The sequence below is a fragment of the Rhinolophus hipposideros genome, assembly GCF_964194185.1.
Source record: "Rhinolophus hipposideros genome assembly, chromosome: 8".
NCBI classification, from domain to species: domain Eukaryota; kingdom Metazoa; phylum Chordata; class Mammalia; order Chiroptera; family Rhinolophidae; genus Rhinolophus; species Rhinolophus hipposideros.
In genome coordinates, this window is record NC_138054.1 from 76,951,356 (window position 1) to 76,969,146 (window position 17,791).

The 17,791-nt window shown below is 40.8% G+C and overlaps 1 protein-coding gene across 1 annotated transcript in view; it reads left to right on the forward strand.

The window, feature by feature from the left end:
• The first annotated feature begins 2,490 nt into the window (after positions 1–2,490).
• WASF2 (WASP family member 2) overlaps positions 2,491–17,791 on the forward strand; it is a 61,644-nt gene continuing 46,343 nt past the window's right edge. Inside the window, exon 1 of the mRNA XM_081057425.1 lies at positions 2,491–2,676. The gene's annotated coding sequence lies outside the window, so the exon portion shown is untranslated. The remainder of the gene's footprint in view (positions 2,677–17,791) is intronic.

Genomic DNA, 17,791 nt, shown 5'->3' on the forward strand with positions numbered 1-17,791 from the left:
GCTGGGAAGACCAACCACCATTTATGGAGGGCCTTCTCTATGCCAGAATACTTTATACACATTTCCATATTGAATCCTCACCTTCACCTTATGACCCCCTATCATTATCCCCATTTGTCAGAAGAGTAGCTGAGGCACAGAGAGGTGTGGTGACTGCTCAAGGTTACACAGTCCAAGGTAAGATGGCACAGCCAAAACTCAAATCCAGGTGGGTTAGCCTCAAAGCTTGCATTCTTTTAGGGACTAACAGAAAAGTAGAGACCCTTGGAGACGAGCCCCACTTTCAAAGCCAGTTTCCCTGTCCTGTGACACCTCATTTGTTTAGGCCCTAGTGAGCTCTGTCTTTCCTCTCCATGGCCACTGTCTCCATTGGCCTAGATGCCTACCATACTCTGTCCCTTGACCTGCAACACTTCTCCCAACTACCTGCTGGCTGCCTAGTTAACCCCCACTCATCAACTCACCGGAGACATCACCTCCTCAGGAAGTCGCTTCTGACCCCACCCCGTGCTCTGACATTCACTCTCATAAACAGTGTACTTTGCCTTCTCATTCCTTATCACAGTTTCTAACTAGATTTTGATTCATCTGATCATTTAATGACTTTACTTCCTCACCAAACTGTAATCTCCATGAGGGTCTGAGTCTGTTTTGCTCACCATAGCAGCTGCACCACTGGCAGGCTGCCCTACATATGGTTGGTGCTTAATAATTTTTTATTGAGTAGATGAATCCATGAATGAAGAGCTACCAAGCATTTTCACACATGACTCATTAATTCCACTATTAACTCACTGAATCCTCACAACTGCCCCGTTGTCCCCATTTTAGAGAAGACACAGGTGAGGCTCAGAGAGCTACGAAGTGGTGGAGCTTGGATTCAATCTCAGGTCAGTCTGACTGAAAAGCCACTAACCCCTGCACAGCATCTACTGCCTCTCAACACCCAATGGCCACAGTTAGGATTTAAATAGTAATTGGTTATCAGACCACACATCTCAACTTGAGCCTGGAGGTCACGAACTCAGCCAGCACTGGGGCCACTGGCACCACCCACTTGGTGGTCTCTGCTCTTCTAAGTCTTAGGCTGCTCCCCCTCTCACTCCCTTCTTGGCTTCCTTTCTTTCCAGAGAGGGAAAAGGGCTAGAAATTACAGCCAAGGCACCCCTTCTGGGAATAGCAATCCTGCAGTGAAAAAGAGCCCTGTTCTGAGCACAGAGAGACCTGGATTTAAGTCCTGGCGCGGAGTCTGCCCCGCTGAGGACCCACATGGCATTACTGCCCCTCTCGGAGCTTCTGTGTCCTCATTTGGGATTCTGTCTGCGTTGCTGACCCACCTCTCATCCCTTACTCACTTCCTGATTCCTAGGACCCCAGAAACAGCTCAGGCGCACCCCTACGGTCATTTTTCCTCTGAAACCTTAGTGATTAACAATAGCGAGGGCGCGGGGCGGGGCGGGGCGGCTGTGCCTGTCTCTGATGACCATAGACTTGGGAAACGGGCCTGGCATCCTCCAGACCTTCCCTGGAATGATAAGAGATTGGGGAAGGGAAGTCTTTCTCAGAGGACACAAGGCCTGGAAGGGAGACATACAGGAATGGAACCCAAAAGATACAGGTTTGAGTCTCATGGTTGTTTCAAATTCCCTGGGTGACCCAGGGTAAGTCATAGTTTTCAGTTTTCTCTTTTGCAGACGATATCCGCCTTACAGAGTTGCTCTAGAGAACTAAATACGGTATCTTTGCTAACTTGCGAATTTAATCTCATTGCTATCCAGCTGCAGCCTTTTATAATCAACAAGAGGCACATATACCCACGTATGGATGAATCTTCAGCAAACATTCCAGACACGATTGCACCTATTTTGCAGAAGGACAAACTGAGACCGAGATAAGTTCAGATTGTTGTCTGAAGTCGCAGGTGAGGTGTGGGCTGAACCAGGGCCCAGCTCACCTGACCTTGGTCTTTCAGAACCACTTCCCAATCCCTGGACCCCGGGCGTCGCCCCGGACAGGATCCCTGAGCCGCGCGGGCTGAATCCTGTGACTCACTGTCTCCACCCTACTTACGGCGGGGCCAGAAACGGGGAGGGAAGAGACAAAACTATCCGCAACTTGAGGGGTGTCCACAACAAGTTCATGGGCTTGGCCCCTCCCCTCCACCAAAAATACTTGTTCTTTGAACTCTAACAAGAAAAATTGGTCTTTCAATACACTTTGTACAAGTTTTTACACTTTCTTAGGTGGAACGTTCCTACTTGACTTTAGAAGTTGATTTACTTTAATCTCCACCCCCACTTCACTTGGTTTGCCCCTCCGCTGTTTACTCCGATTGCGGAAGTAGCTCGGGTGGAGCTCCCCGGGACAGCACCCTTGAGTACGTCTTTTGCGTAGCTATTTAACTGGCATTCCACTCAGGCCAATGGAATACCCGGAAGCCCTAGGCGGGTGGGGCAGAGAGCCAATCAGGGCCGTTGGCGGGGTGTGGCTGCGTCCCAGGGCGGGGAATCGCGTAATGGCGGACGCGGGCCGGGCGAGTGCGGCTGGGGGCGTAGCGCGCTGAGGGGGGGTCCGGCAGGGTGGCAGCCCGTAAGGCGGCCCGCGGGAACAGACCCCGGACAGAGAAGGGCGGCCGGCCGGACCCGTCTGTCGTTGAGGGCGACCGCGCGAGACCAGGTGAGCAACAAGTCCTCGCGGCCGGGCCCCGCCGTAAGGCGCCGGGCCCGGCCGAGCTGCCCTTCCCGAGCTGCGCAGGGTCCTGCAGGAGTGGGTGCCGCGCCTCCTGCAGCGGACCGGCGGAGGCAAGGCGAGCGGTCAGCGCGGGGTGGCATCTTACTCTCTCCACTCCTCTCCCCGGGGAGAAGTTATCCTGGAGATCCCCTTGAGGACTAGAGGGCTCCGCGAGTCTGGGAGGTTTCGAAAGTTCCCTCACCTCGCGTAGATCTGCCACCAACTCGCGGTGTGATCTTGGGCAAGTCACTTTCCTCTCTGGGCCTCAGTTTCCCCACTTGCAAAGCGGAGGCTTTACAGAGGTGTGAGAATTTGGGCAAGGTCTTCCCCAGGCGGAGTTTCCATCTCTGGGCCATAAAGGACTTGATGTGCTCTTTGAGACCCCTGGCCTGCGACGTTGCAGAGTGGGACTGTGTGTGTGTACGTGTGTGTACGTGTGTGTACGTACGTACGTGTGCGTACCTATGTGTAGGATGGTGCTGCAGAGTTAGGAGAGTTGGCGAAAGGGGACCTTCCACCAAGGCTTTGGATGGACCCCAGACTCTGATGGGGTGGAGTCTGGTTGTCTTGGTCCTCCAGAGATGGTGAAGTTTTATATAGATCTCCATAGAGTCAGCAGAGGAAGGAATCCTTGGAGTCTCTTGGGCTGTGATTGAAATTTAGGACCCCCCCCCCCCCAATTCAGGAGGAGCAGGAGGAGGGAGAACATTGATGGTGCTCCTACTGTAATGTGCCAGACCTTGCTTAGGCATATGTTCTTATTCAATTTTTACAGCTACCTTTGAGAATTTACACATAAGGAAACTAGGTTTCAGAGGAGTAAAGTAACTTACCCAAGGTCACAATGTAAGGAAGTAAGGTGCAGAGCTTACCAGGGGTAAGATTTGAGACTCGCTGTGCAAGGGGGAGGTCACTGTCCCCTTAAAAGAAGTTTTGTCACAAATGGGTGGAAAGGTCTGGTCCCAGACACTTGAATTGACTTCTGCCATGGAAACAGACTGGGCCTTGATCTTTGGATGGTTAATTATAAGTACATCCCCTTTGTTCTGTGAGTTGAAAAGGACCATTTCTACATTGTAAAAGTCACTTTGAAGTATGTCAGAACTTGAGAGAGCGCAGTTGGAATCCTGACTGGGTGGCATACAGAAGAAGTTTCACCAGCTCTTGGTGTACAGACTTGACTCTTGGTTCAGAGTGACGCTAGCCCAGTAACGTTTTCACCTCCCCATGAAGGCCAAGTTTTCTCAGGATGGGAGAAATTTCCCATTTGTTAGTTCAAATTTCCTTGGATTCCTGGGGTGAAAGGTTCAAAGTTCCCCTCTGATTATGTGCAATATTTCTTTGTTTGTGCTCCTTGTTATCTGACTTCTAGATGAGTGAAGATTGTGGACCTGGAGTGGGAGATATTGGGGTACTTTAAGTTGCAGCTCTTTATTTTTCCAAGCCTCAGAGGTTTTGGTTAATCAAAATGGTAGGACCGGCCCTGTGTATTGTTCTCATACTTGTGTGTCAATGGTAGGGAAGAAAATTGGAAGAGGAAGTTGCTGAGAAAGAGGGCGTTTCTTAGCAGTGTAGCCAATATGTATTTCTTTGTTTGAAATTCTAAAACCAGAAAGCAGCAACTAAAGGAGGAAGGAAGGAAAGAACAGTGACACCCTGCTTCCTTTAAATATCTTAAGAGTTGTCCCTGTTGCTGTCCCTGTCCCAGGCTCTGCTTTCACAGCAATAGTCAATTGTAATTTGTTAAATGTTCAGAAATTGTATTCTAGAATGAAATAATTTAAAATTTTAAACCCCCTGGAAAAACTTTTTAAAAACCAGAGCATTTTACTGGATACGTTATTTATTAGTGGATGATTCTTTATCTCAACATAATTACCAATTGCAGTCTTTGGGTCTATTTTGACTGTGATTTAAATTAGTCGGTTTAAACCTAAGAGGAATTGATCTAGATATTGGATGATGCAAATGTCACCATCACTTGAAATACACATAATGGTGTATTAGATTTTGACATTTGTTAAAAGTCTTTTTAATGCATTTTTTTTTTTTTGGTGTATAGTGAATAGTTGTTAAAACATTGAATTTATTGCATGTGAAGATCTACCTTCATTCTCAGTATTGGTTATGTTTTTTGCATAAGATTTAGTCTTAATTAGTATACCAGTCCACAGTATTTTGTGGTCAAAAAAAAAAAAAAAAGCGCTTGGGGCCAGAGATGTTTCTGAATTTAGAATTTTTTGGATTTTAGGAACAGAATATGGTACTGTGGTTATGTAACATCCCAGAGAGGTCTGGGGCAGCACCTTGTAATCAAACACATTTACTATTTCTGTAGTAAAATGTCAGAATGTTCACACCAACTGGATAAATAAATACTATAAATAGCCTCATGTCATTTTACGTCAGGTTTTGCTGCCAAATGAATAATGAAAAACTTGTTTTTTGCAGCCTTTTGGATTTTGGAATTGAAATTAAGGATTATGGACCTCTATGGATAAAACTTGTATGATGGCAAGAAAAATTGCAAGGAAAAATATTGTAAACCAAGCTAATTTCAAAGTTATGGGTCCTAAAAACTGTGTTACATAGAAGACACTTTTTTTTCTTTCATATAACAATCCTATTCTAATTGATATGTGACAATGTGCATTTTTTTCTGAAGTACCAAAATTTCCCTTTTAATGCCCTCTGTGGTCCGTTTTAGATGTTTGACTCACCCTATTCCTCTTTTTAAAAGAGTAATTTATAGTGTCTTGTGCTCATCAATATTTGTATAGCTACTAAGAGAATTCCACCTTTTTCCATATAATTCAGAGAAAGACTAACCTGGTGAAGATCTGTCGATTCACGTTCTCCGAATTTAAAGCTGATGTTCCTTTCAGGGTGGTCTTTAATATGGGGTCATCACTGCTGGGTGGGATTTAGGTAAAACATTTTTATTTTTAATTTACGAAGCTTCCACAATTTGCACATCTTGGTAAGGAGTTTACTAATGTATTTAACTTAAGAGTATTTTTATCTTAAGCATATGCTATATGAGAAACTTGAGTTTACCAGCCTTATGAATTTGGGTAATTTCTTTAAATGGCCAAGGACCTCTAGGAGTGAATTTACAAAAACTCAAATCTACTCTTTACTTTTCTTGGACACTTCAACTATAGAGTGAGGTGACTGGTATTGTTGGAGGTTAAAGAATTTTTTTTATGAAAGAAGCCCCATGACAGCATGAATTGGAGAGGTTCTGGCCTTCGGGATGCCACATAGCCACCCGATTTGAGGGCCTCAGTTCATGTTCATCCTCATACTTGGGGTGTCTCCATAATTCCTGAGAACGGTACTTTCACTTTCTGGGAGAGGGAGGGTGTGGAAAAGTGTATCAGGAGTTACAGGTGTGTGACAGGACTAGGGAATAGGAACAATTCTTATTCAGACAGCCCCAGTTTCTTCTCTTCCATAAACACAGATAATATTGTAAAAGGATATAAATCGGTGGACTAACATCCTATTCTGAATTACTCTGTTGTGATTATGGATAAGCTCTTCAAGACAGGAACCGTGTCTTATGCTTCTTTTGTATACTGTAATGCGCAAAGGCCAGGGCATCAAACTGGTCTTGCATCAGAAGTGACCATTTTAAAATATTCATATCTGGCCTGGGAGCTCTAAATACATGTTGATTAGTTTGCTATTGGTCTTGGCATGAATTGGGTAGGGTGGAAGATTTTATTTCATAAAGTAAAATAGCTTTCCAAGATACCAGCACACATCTAACAGTTGGCAGATCTGGACCCATCGTCAGTTCATTGCTGCCAGCATCACCACCCTCATTGTGTGACCTGGGCACGATTAGTCTGTGTCAACAGGCAACTCAAAGTTTTATTTGCTCCTTGGGTGGTGGCCTTACTAAGATTAATTAGGGTGACAATTCTTAAATTGGGAATAGGTAGTAGCAGTGCAAGAATTGTTGGGGATTTGGGTGAGGGAGGTGGATTGCTGGGCACCCGTGATGCCAAGGGAAGAATGGAAAGTTGTAATTTGACTGGGTCTCCAACACATGACACAATGTATGGAACATAATTGGTGTGCCATAATTTTTTGTTGATGGAAGAATTGAATGGCTCTTTGTTTGGAAAGAGGCGTATGAGCTGTGATATAAGCTGCCTCCTACTCATCCTTCAGAACTGAGCTAAGAAGTCATTTATTCCGTGAAGCATTCCCAGGAAAAGTTGAGTGACTCTCTTGTATGTTTTCTCTTTCCTTCAAGCATTTATCAGATTGTCAAATCCAATATCAGACAAATTACAAAACTCTTTCCCCTACCTGTGAACTCCTTAGGGGCCAGACTGTATTGGTTTTTGTATGACTGGTGCTCAACATGGAATAAAGATGCAGTAGATGCTATTAATGCTTAAATTATGGCCTCTGTCTTCTACTTCATCTTTGTAGACTTCTCTTTCTTTTCATTCATGGTCTTTCACTTCAGATCAGCAAATGTTTATTGAGTGTCTTCTGAGAGGTAGGTCTTTCCTGGACCTTGGGTAGAGTTTCTCAGCGTTGGCACTATTGACATTTTGGGCTGGATAATTCTGTAATTGTGGAGGGCTTTCTTGTGCATTGTAGGATGTTGAGCAGCATCCCTGCTCTTTCCCCACTAACAAGCCCACACACACACTACCTGTGACAACCAGTAATGTCTCTAGATATCATTAAATGTCTCCTGGGGGCAACACTGACCCCTGTTTAGAACTACTAAATCAAGGCGGGGGGGGGGTGATAGAGTCATATCACCCTAGGTGATAGAGGAAAGTAAGCATAAATGTCCTCAGGTGTGCACTCCTTATATTCCTTCCTTCTGGCTGTCTCTTGTCTCCGACTTTTGGGTCAGAAAGAAGAATGAGAGAAATCAGGAGGTGGCAACCTTGAAATAGCCCCATTACTTTTATTCTGTTCAAATTTTATTTTATTTGATTTAAATATATTAGAGCAGTACAGATAAGTGAATTATTTATTGCAGACAGATCTGTGTAAATTCAGTTCCTACCACTGATTAGATAACAAACTACTAGAATATTACTACCTTGCATAAAAGACTTTCTCAGAAAAGCTCATAGCTGAAATGTTTAACACCTAAAGAATAACAAGCATTGGTTTTATAGAGAACTTGCCAGGACTTGTCAGGATTCTTGGCTAATTTTTGAGCTTCGTGACTAAGATACATCGTTTGATGTCCCTGTACTTTATAACTCTAAAAAACACGTTTAACTAATGGGCATGTTTTTCTAAGCTCAGTACTTTTTGTGGTAGGTAGATTGGTCAAGGCAGTGAGTGGTCCTTGGTCCCTTTGGGCGTTCATAAAGTGATGATAAGTTAGTAGTAACATTTGGGGACTTCACTCTGCTTTGGCCAGCCCTCCACAATATAACATTATAATCATTCATATCTTAGTAACCATTAACGTGAAGTTGAATGAGTGTTTTTTTTCCTCTGTTCCATTTGAAGTTGTGAATGGTACTCTGGAGAATTGAAATGTATAGTTATGAATGGTATCCTAGAATAGTTACCATTTATGCAAATGAAACTCTTCTTAACTTAGAAACCAAACAGAATTGAATTAGAAAAGAGCAGTAGAAACAAGAATTGTTGCATGCTGACAGAGGAAATAATGTTCAGACACAGAAGTATTTCAGAAAAACTTGTTCTTCATCGTGATTTCTGCAAATTAATTAAAAAAAAAAGCAGTTTGAGGTTGATGGGAGAGGCTATTAACTTTGCCTGTGATAGTACTTTTCAAGGTATTTTTCTTTTCTAGTAAATATCCAAAAAATCTGAGACATACTCTCTTAGTTGTCCAGTTGAACAGAATTAAGTTTCTTAGTTTTAGAATATAGAAGATAGACCTTTTGGGAAGAAGCAGTGATTCAACTTAGTTCCAGTTTAAGTGAATATCTGTGTGTATATGCACACGTACATACTTACACACGTATAAGTGATGTGGTTTGTAGCGACCTTTAAACTTTGTAATTGATATAGTAAAGTAACAAGAGCAATTCTTTTACTCTCAACCATTTAGAATTGAGACCTTTCCCCCTTAATGCCATTGTTCTAGCAAGTACTCAGTCTAAAAAGCTTTCTCTCAAATCATGTCTTGAAAAATTGTGTTTAACTGTGTAGAGGGAGGTCTTATGTCATGCCCATCAATGTTCCCTTCTATTTACAATTGAGAACTGGAAGTAAATTTTCCTTTGTAGAATACTGATAGTCTTTGAAGAATGGTATTTCTGATATCAAAGGCATCTGTAAAATTAGGAGAAATATAAGACCAGCTTCGCCCCCTTCTCTATTTTTAAAGCACCTTCAGCATTCATTGGGTGATAATTTGCAAAGCACAGAGCTCCCACTTTGATATATACTATTACAGTCAGTCCCCAGCACCAGACATAAATTATATTCTCCTAGTAGCTGCGTTTTATAGATAAACAGGCTTGGGGAGGGTAAGTAACTTCCTTAAAGTCACTCTGATAATAGCAGACTTGAGATTGAACCCTGTCTTTTTCTTTTTTTTTAAAAATTTATTGGGGTGACATTTGTTAGTAAAGTTACATAGATTTCGGGTGTACAATTCTGTATTACATCATCTATAAATCCCATTGTGTGCTCACCACCCAGAGTCAGTTCTCCTTCCATCACCATATATTTGATCCCCCTTACCCTCATCTCCCCCCACCCCCATCTTTTCTAAATGAGATTTTTTTTAAAGGTAAAATTTAGCTACAGTGAAATGCAAGTATATAATTAGATGAGTTTTGACAAATGTAAACATATGTGTAGCCAACACCCCAGTCAAGAGAGAGAACAATTCTGTAATCCTTCAGCGTTTCCTTACACCTCCTTCCAGTCAGTCCCCCACTGTCTTACAGGCAACCACTGTTCTTTTGTGCTTTTTTTTTTTTAAAGGAGGACGCAGCTCACAGTGGCCCATGCGGGGACTGAACTGGCAACCTTAGGCAACCAGTGTTCTGATTTCTATCCTCATATCTTAATTTTGCCTCCTGTTATTGACTCATGCAATATGTGTCTGAATTCTTCCGTTCAACATAGTTTTTGAGATTCGTCCACGTTGATGTTTATGTCAGTATGAACCCAAGTCTTTTGACACCTATCTAGAGTTTGTCCAACAAACTGCAGCTCTAATTTGATTATTTTTACATCATGTCCATTTTTTTTGCTTTGCTATTTACATGTAATTTACTTTTCTGATATTATAGATTTATTTGTTTTTAAAATCTCTTTGAAATTACAAAAGTAATACATGCTCATTGCAACACATTACACAACCAGAAGTAAATGATTGTGTCCTCAGATTTATTTTTATTCCTGCCTTTTTTTCAATTATGAAAATAACGAGTGCTCTTTTTTAAAAAAAAAATTATTGCCAAATTCAAAAAAATATGAAGTAGAGAATAAGAATCCCATCAGTTAGCATTTTGATATATTTTCCTTTTCTCTGCCCTTTGTTACCATAGCTGCGACCATAGTTTAGTGATTTTTAGGCTTTCCTTCTTATAAAAGGTTTGTCACATCTTCATTAATTAGTTCTTGATATTTCAATGTTCATGTAGCCACCCAAAATCTGAGTAGATGGCTGGCAGTGACCTTGGCTGGTATGGCCTTGTCAGGCAACATTTTTGAATACTCACTGTAACTCCTTCATTATTAACCTCATTCTTACATACCTGACACACAACATTTCTTGCAGATTAGGAGGCAGTCTAGTTCTGTGGTTATGAGTATAAATTCTAGAGTTGTTCCATCTGGGTTCAAATGTAGGCTTCTCTCCTTACTAGCTCTGTATGTAACCTTGGGCAATGACTTTCTTAGCCTTAGCTTTCTTATCTGTAAAATGGAGACCTGCCTAATTTTACTGTAAAATATAGAGCATATCTCAGGATATTGACATCATTCCTTAGTCTAGCCCTCAATAAAAGTTAACAATTGTCGTTATAAATTAAGAAATGGCATATTTGATCTGATACATTATCTGTCTAGCCCAGAATTCTGCTTGGGGGAAATGAATGAAAATGTCTAATTCAGAATTTAGCATTATGTTGCCCACAAGTCATAATTTCTTTTAGGAGTTTCTTTTATTTGTGAATTTATCTAGACTATCTTTGAATTATTTTTTCTTACATTCTTTTTTAAATTTTTTTATTATTATTTTTCTTACATTCTGTACCCCCCTTCTGAGTAATGAGTTTTATTTATTTACTGGATTGGGTAGTAAACTACTACTTTTTTTTTTTCTTTAAGATTTTTTTTTTTATTGGGGAAGGGGAACAGGACTTTATTGGGGAACAGTGTGTACTTCCAGGCCTTTTTTCCCAAGTCAAGTTGTTGTTCTTTCAGTCTTAGTTGTGGAGGGCGCAGCTCAGCTCCAGGTCCAGTTGCTGTTTCTAGTTGCAGGGGGCGTTGGCAGCCACCATCCCTTGCGGGAGTCAAACCTCTTGTGGTTGAGAGGATGCGCTCCAACCAACTGAGCCATCCGGGAGCTCAGCTGCAGCTCAGCTCAAGGTGCTGTGTTCAATCTTAGTTGCAGGGGGCGGAGCCCACCATCCCTTGCGGGAGTCAAGGAATTGACCTGGCAACCTTGTGGTTGAGAGCCCACTGGCCCATGTGGGAATCGAACCGGCAGTCTTCGGAGTTAGGAGCACGGAGCTCTAACCGCCTGAGCCACCGGGCCGGCCCCTAAACTGCTACTTTTTATTGGTCTTAATAAAAGCAGTAGCAGCTAGGTAGTGAGTGTACACTGTGTGCCAGGCACACTGTGTGCATATCTCCATCATCACACCAGTCTTTCACACACACTAATCCTTTACTTACGAGAAAAATGAGGCTCAAAGAAATTGAGTAGCGTGCCCACGTTCACACAGCTAAGCCTACTGGGACTAAATTCAAATCCAGTCAACCTCCCTCCTTTCTTTCTCTCTCTTTTTTTTCCTTTTTCTTTTTGACATAAAACTTTTGTCTTCCTGATTCTAAAACCTGGGCTTAAATTTTTTAAAAGATATACTTTATTGTTTCTTTAGACTTCTGCTTTATAATGTCTTAAGATTTGATGCAGTTTCTAGTTACCATTTCACATTCTCTTTGTTTCATATTAAAGTGTCCTTTATATATCCAGACTTCTGTATGCAAACTCCTCTGTCCTTTGGTCATTTTAGATACCTTTCTAGGTTTTCTGTTTCTTTTACCTTTTTTGTGCCATGACGACCACAACTGCACATTCTATTCTAGGTACAGATATACTTTGGTTTGTACAAGGGCAGGATAATATGTTCTGTGTTCCCAAAGCTTTTATAATAACAGCCAGCATTTTGTTGCTTTTTTCTGGTTGTATTCAGGATAAGTCCAGGGACTCCGAAACTCTTTTCTTGTAGTGTAACAGGTAGCTTTAGAGCTCATCATCTGATAATTATAGTTTAGACTATTTTTCCATTCCTGCATTGCATTATTTTTGCCTACATGGAAGCTGTTTTCCACATTTCTCAACATACAGCTTTGTACTATCATACTTGTAGCCACTGCTGTAGAGTCATCTGCAAACTGGGAAGATTTCACTAGTTTTTTTTTCTAGATAATTTCTAAAAACGTTACTTGTGATAGGTTTCAGCATCAATCTGTGGGGAACCCCTTTGTTTATACATCTTTATCTAGAGAAGGGACTATATCAGAACTTTCTTATTTCTGTTTCTAAGTGAATTCTCTGGGGAAAAAATTAGTCTTAAATCACTTACTGTTTTCTGCAGGCTTTGGAAAAGCTTTTTTCTTTTTTTTTTTCTTTCTATTTAATTCTCATTATATCATGTATCCTCTCACTTCAGATATGCATATATGTTACCTGAACCCTTGCAAACAGTAGGTTCTCTGTAAGGCTTTGTCATCTTAAATGTGAATTTTAAATTTTTGGCAATAGGACAATGCCCAATATTGAATTTTTAGTTTAACATTCAACAAATTGAGTACCTGCTATGTGCCAAGTACAAGAAATACAACTCAAGGGGCTGGCCCAGTGGCTCAGGCCGTTGGAGCTCCGTGTACCTAACACCCAAGGCTGCCGGTTCGATTCCCACATGGGCCAGTGGGCTCTCAACCACAAGGTTTCCAGGTTTGATTCCGGTTCGACTCCCGCAAGGGATGGTGGGCAGCGCCCCCTGCAACTAACAAAGTCCACTGGACCTGGAGCTGAACGGCGCCCTCCACAACTAAGACTGAAAGGACAACAACTTGACTTGGAAAAAAGGCCTGGAAGTACACACTTTTCCCCAATAAAGTCCTGTTCCCCTTCCCCAATAAAATCTTTTTAAAAAAAGAAGTACAACTCAGTGACTGTGGGAGGCAAGGTACCTGCTCTCATGCACTTTAAGGAGACTTGGATAGACAATAAACAAATAAACATATGAATAAAATGTTGAAGATTGTGATATGTTACAAAGAGAATAAAATAGTGTGCTATAATAGAGTAATGGAGGGACTGGGATAAAGATGATCAGGAAAGGCTTCTTTGAGAAGGTGACAAACCGAAAATGACGAATGAAAATGACTGATCAGGAGTTTTATTTTTAAGTAAAATGGGAAGCCTTGAAGAGCTGTTCTTATTTTTTTTTTAATTGAAGTGCTTGGTTTTTCTTTGTTGTTGTTTTAAATTTTATTGGGGAATATTGGGGAACAACAATTTGTTTCTCCAGGGCCCATCAGCTCCAAGTCGTTGTCTTTCAATCTAGTTGTGGAGGGCGCAGCTCAGCTCCAAGTCCAGTCGCCATATTCAATTTTAGTCGCAGGGGGCACAGCCCACTATCCCGTGCGGGAATTGAACCAGCAACCTTGTTGAGAGCTTGTGCTCTAACCAACTGAGCCATCCAGCCGCCCCTGAAGTTTTTTAAAAAAATCTTTTTAATGCAAAATTTCAAACATACACAAGTAAGGAAAATGGTATAATGAGCCCCTATGTACGTATCTATCTCTTAAGTTCAACAAGTATTAACTCATGGCCAGTCTTTTTGGTTCTAATACCCTTTCTGCTCCCAGTTAACTTTTTTTCAACAGTTAATGTAACATCTATTTATTTATTTCCAGCTTTATTGAGATATAATTGACAACAATCTTATATATTTAAGGTGTACAACATGATAATTTGATATATGTATACATTGTGAAATGATTGCCACAATCAAACCAATTAACACATACATTGCCTCACATAGTGACCATGAATAATGTAACTTATTTAAAATTATTATCTGGCATAATAGAACTCAAGCAGTTTAAATACTTGAATTAATAGTGCTTTCATTTTATTTTCACAACGGTTTTATTGCGATACTAGCATACAATAAACCACATATATTTAAAATGTAAAATTTGGTAAGTTTTGACATATGAGGTCGGACAATTAAGTTTGTGAACTCATCCTAGAAAAAGTGCTAATTGCTGAATATCACTACGGTTATCTTTGAAGTACCCTCCTCGGGAAGCTATGCACTGATGCCAGAGTCTAGTCCGCCCTTCAAAGCAATTTTGGACGGGCCGGCCCCAGTAGTTTATTGTTTTTGATGCTGTTGTAAATGAAATTATTTTTTGTTTTGTTTTGAAATTGTTTTCTTAATTATTTTTGGATTGGTCATTGCTGGTGTATAGAAATACAATTGATTTTTGTATATTGATCTTGTAACCAAGGGTTTAACAGTGTTTTTGTGGATTCCTTAGCATTTTCTGTACACAAGATCACGTCATCTGCAAATAGAGTTTTACTTCTTCCTTTCCAATCTCATGCCTTTTATTTCTTTTTCTTGTCTGATTGCCCTGGCTAGAACCTCCAATACAGTATTAAACGGAAGTGATGAGAGCAGACTTTGTACTCTTGTTTCTGATCTTAGGGGGGAAAGTCTTTGTATGATTTTGATACCAGAGTAATACTGGCCTCATAGAATAAGTTCAGACATGGTTGCCCTTATTTTTAAAGCAGATCTCAGACTTCATTTTACTTGTAAATATTTCAGCATATATCTCTAACATACAAGTATTCTCCCCATTGGAGTATACTTATATTAGCATTGTCACACTCAATATCTTTAAATGTCCAGTCACTTAAAGAGTTTTAAGTGGGGGGTATGGATGGATATATGATATGATTTCCATTTTTAAAAGTTTAATCCAATTGTTGCAAAGAAAATGGATTATCTGGGGGCAGGAATTGATTGAGGTGAGTAACAGAAGGCATTGCAGAAGTTCAGGTAATGATGGATTCTTCAATTAGGTTGGTGGAAAAAGAAATGGAGGTAAGTAGATGTAATTGTTTATATTTTCAAGGTAGAGCTGATAAGACTTGTTGATGGATTAGATATGTGGGTTAAGGAGAAACACAAGGACTGAGAATGCCTTCCTATTAGAAACTCTTCTCTTAGCTTTTGTGACAAAGCATTGGCTGGTTCTCCTTCTGCCTTCCTTGATGCTACCTTTTTTGTCAATCTCCAGGTTTGTCCCCTTACCTTGCCTCTCTGTTTATGTTTTGTATTGGGACGTTGTCTACTCTCTCATGTCTTTCACCACAACCTCCATGTAGTAACTCCCAAATCTGTATTTCCACCTCTGAACCCGTCCCAGAATTCTTTTTTTTAATAATTAAAAAGATTTTTTCAATTATAGTTGACATACAATAATCCTAGAATTCGTATTGGATCACTCCACCTGGATATCCCTTTTGCATCTCCAGCTTTTCATGGACTGTTTGTTTTTGGGAACCAGTGACCAGATTGGTACAGCTTGTCTCCTACTTGCTTGGGAGACATGTTTACAGGTTTTACAGGTGGATTTTTATACCTTTTATACAGGTTTTAATGATGGAACTTCTGCTTTTTCTAAGAAAGAGGTTTAGCACTCATGGGTGTCATTTTCCTTCAGGACCTTGACTTTCTCATAGGTTAAAATGTGAAGGTTATTCGAGCCCATCCAGAGATGAAAAAAAAAAAAAACCCACAAACAAAAAAATCCCAAAAAACGTGAAGGTTAAAATTATGTTCTGTCTGCCCCCCTCTTCTAATACCCTGACTCGCTACTACCCTTTATCCCGACTCACATATTTGTATTTATTCACTGACTCAGTCAGAACTGGGATAGGACTGCCAACCTACCAGACATTGGCTCCACTATTTTCCCAGTTCATTGAGATGTAAGGCCTTAGTTACTGTTGACTTTCCTGAACTCCCTGTCTCTTTTCATGCCGAGATACTCTCCATTCCTTCCCTGTCTTGTTCTCCTGGTATTCTAGTTGAGGTGCTTTGTTACCTTTTGCCTTGACTATTGTCCCTCCTTCCCAGCTCCGTTCTCTTTTATTGTGCGTAAGTGATATGTATAGCATCCTCCTGAGTAGTCTATAATCTGTAACTCCATTTGTGTAACTCTTACGTAACGACTAAAGTACAAACTCAGCCTGATAGTTAAAGGTTCTGTGGTCAGGCCCTACTTGCCTTTCCAGCCTTGCTTCCCACCGCTTTTGCAACACTGTCACCTTCGTTCCCCAGAATTGTCTCATGATTTTCTGCTCACACTGTCTGTCCACCTCAGCTGTCATACTTCTTGTCTCTGCATGTCCAGACCCTGCCTGTGTTTAATGCCCAGTTATATGACACTCCTGTGTGGTGCCTGCTGTGATTTACTTAACCAGAAGTAAACCATAACTTCCATCTCTTTTTAACTTTGTTTTATACGTATGTACTTTTCTCATTTCTCCTATATGACTATACTCCTTAAAGAGAAATTATTTCTTGTATCTCTGTTCATCTTCTATAAATCTAGGGCCTTTGTACTTAGTAGTTAATAAGTATTTGTTGAGTGAGATAATAATGCAGATAATGTTCCTGGAGGCAGAAAACTAGATTGAATGACCTCTTGAGGTACTAGCCAACCCCATGGTTTAGTTTTATAGATTTTTGTAGATTCAAAGCGTAAGCTGCCATGAGCTGCTGTGGGCTGCCGTGTGCTGCCCTGAGCGGCCAGCAGCCGGCGTGAGTGGCGGGCAGCCAGTGTGAACGGCCGGCAGCCGGTGTGAGTGGCCGGCAGCTGGTGTGAGTGGCGGGCAGCCGGTGTGAACGGCTGAGAGCTGCTGTGAGCTGCTGTGAACCGCCGACCGACAGTCTCAGCCAGGGGAACGCAAGGCTCACACCAGCATGGGCCAGGGAGCTGTGTCCTATACAACTAGACTGAGAAACAACGGCTTAAATCAGAGGGGAGGGCAGAGAAGGGGGAAAAGATTTAAAAATTATAGAAAAATTCAAACATATACAAATGTAGAGAGATGATATGATGAACCCCTATGTGCCTATCACTCAGTTTCAACAGATACAAACTTCTCTTCATCTGTATCACTACCTACTCCCTTATCCTAGTTGGATTTTTTGGAAACAAATCCCATACATCATATCATTTATACTATAAATAATTTCAGTGTGTAGCTCTAAAAGATAAAAGATAAGTACTCTTTAAAAAACAAATAAACACAGTAGATCAACATATATTCAGTTAATGTTCAAATTTCCACAATTGCTTTCTCTTCCTCTCTCTGTCATCCCTGCCCTTCTTTATCTCTAAATGTTTGGTTTATTCTAATCAGGTTCCAAAAAAGGCCCATACATTGATTTGTCTCCTAAGCTTCTTAATCTATAGGTTCCTCTTGCCTTTTTTTCCCTTGTATTTTTTTTTTTGTTGTTGTTGTTGTTCTTGAAGAAAGCAGGTTGTTCTTAGTTTTTCCATTCTGGATTTTGCTAATTGAGTTTCTGTGATTCATTTATGTTCCCCTATCACTTGTATTTCTTGTAAACTGGTTGTTAGATATAGAGCAGCATTGTCTAATAGAAATACTCAAGCCTCAAATGAAATTTAAGTTTTCTAGTAGGCACATTAAAAAGTATGAATAAACAAGTGAAATTCATTTTAATAACATTTTTATTAACCCAATAGTTGCAAACTACTATCATTTCAACATATAATTAATATAAAAATTATTATT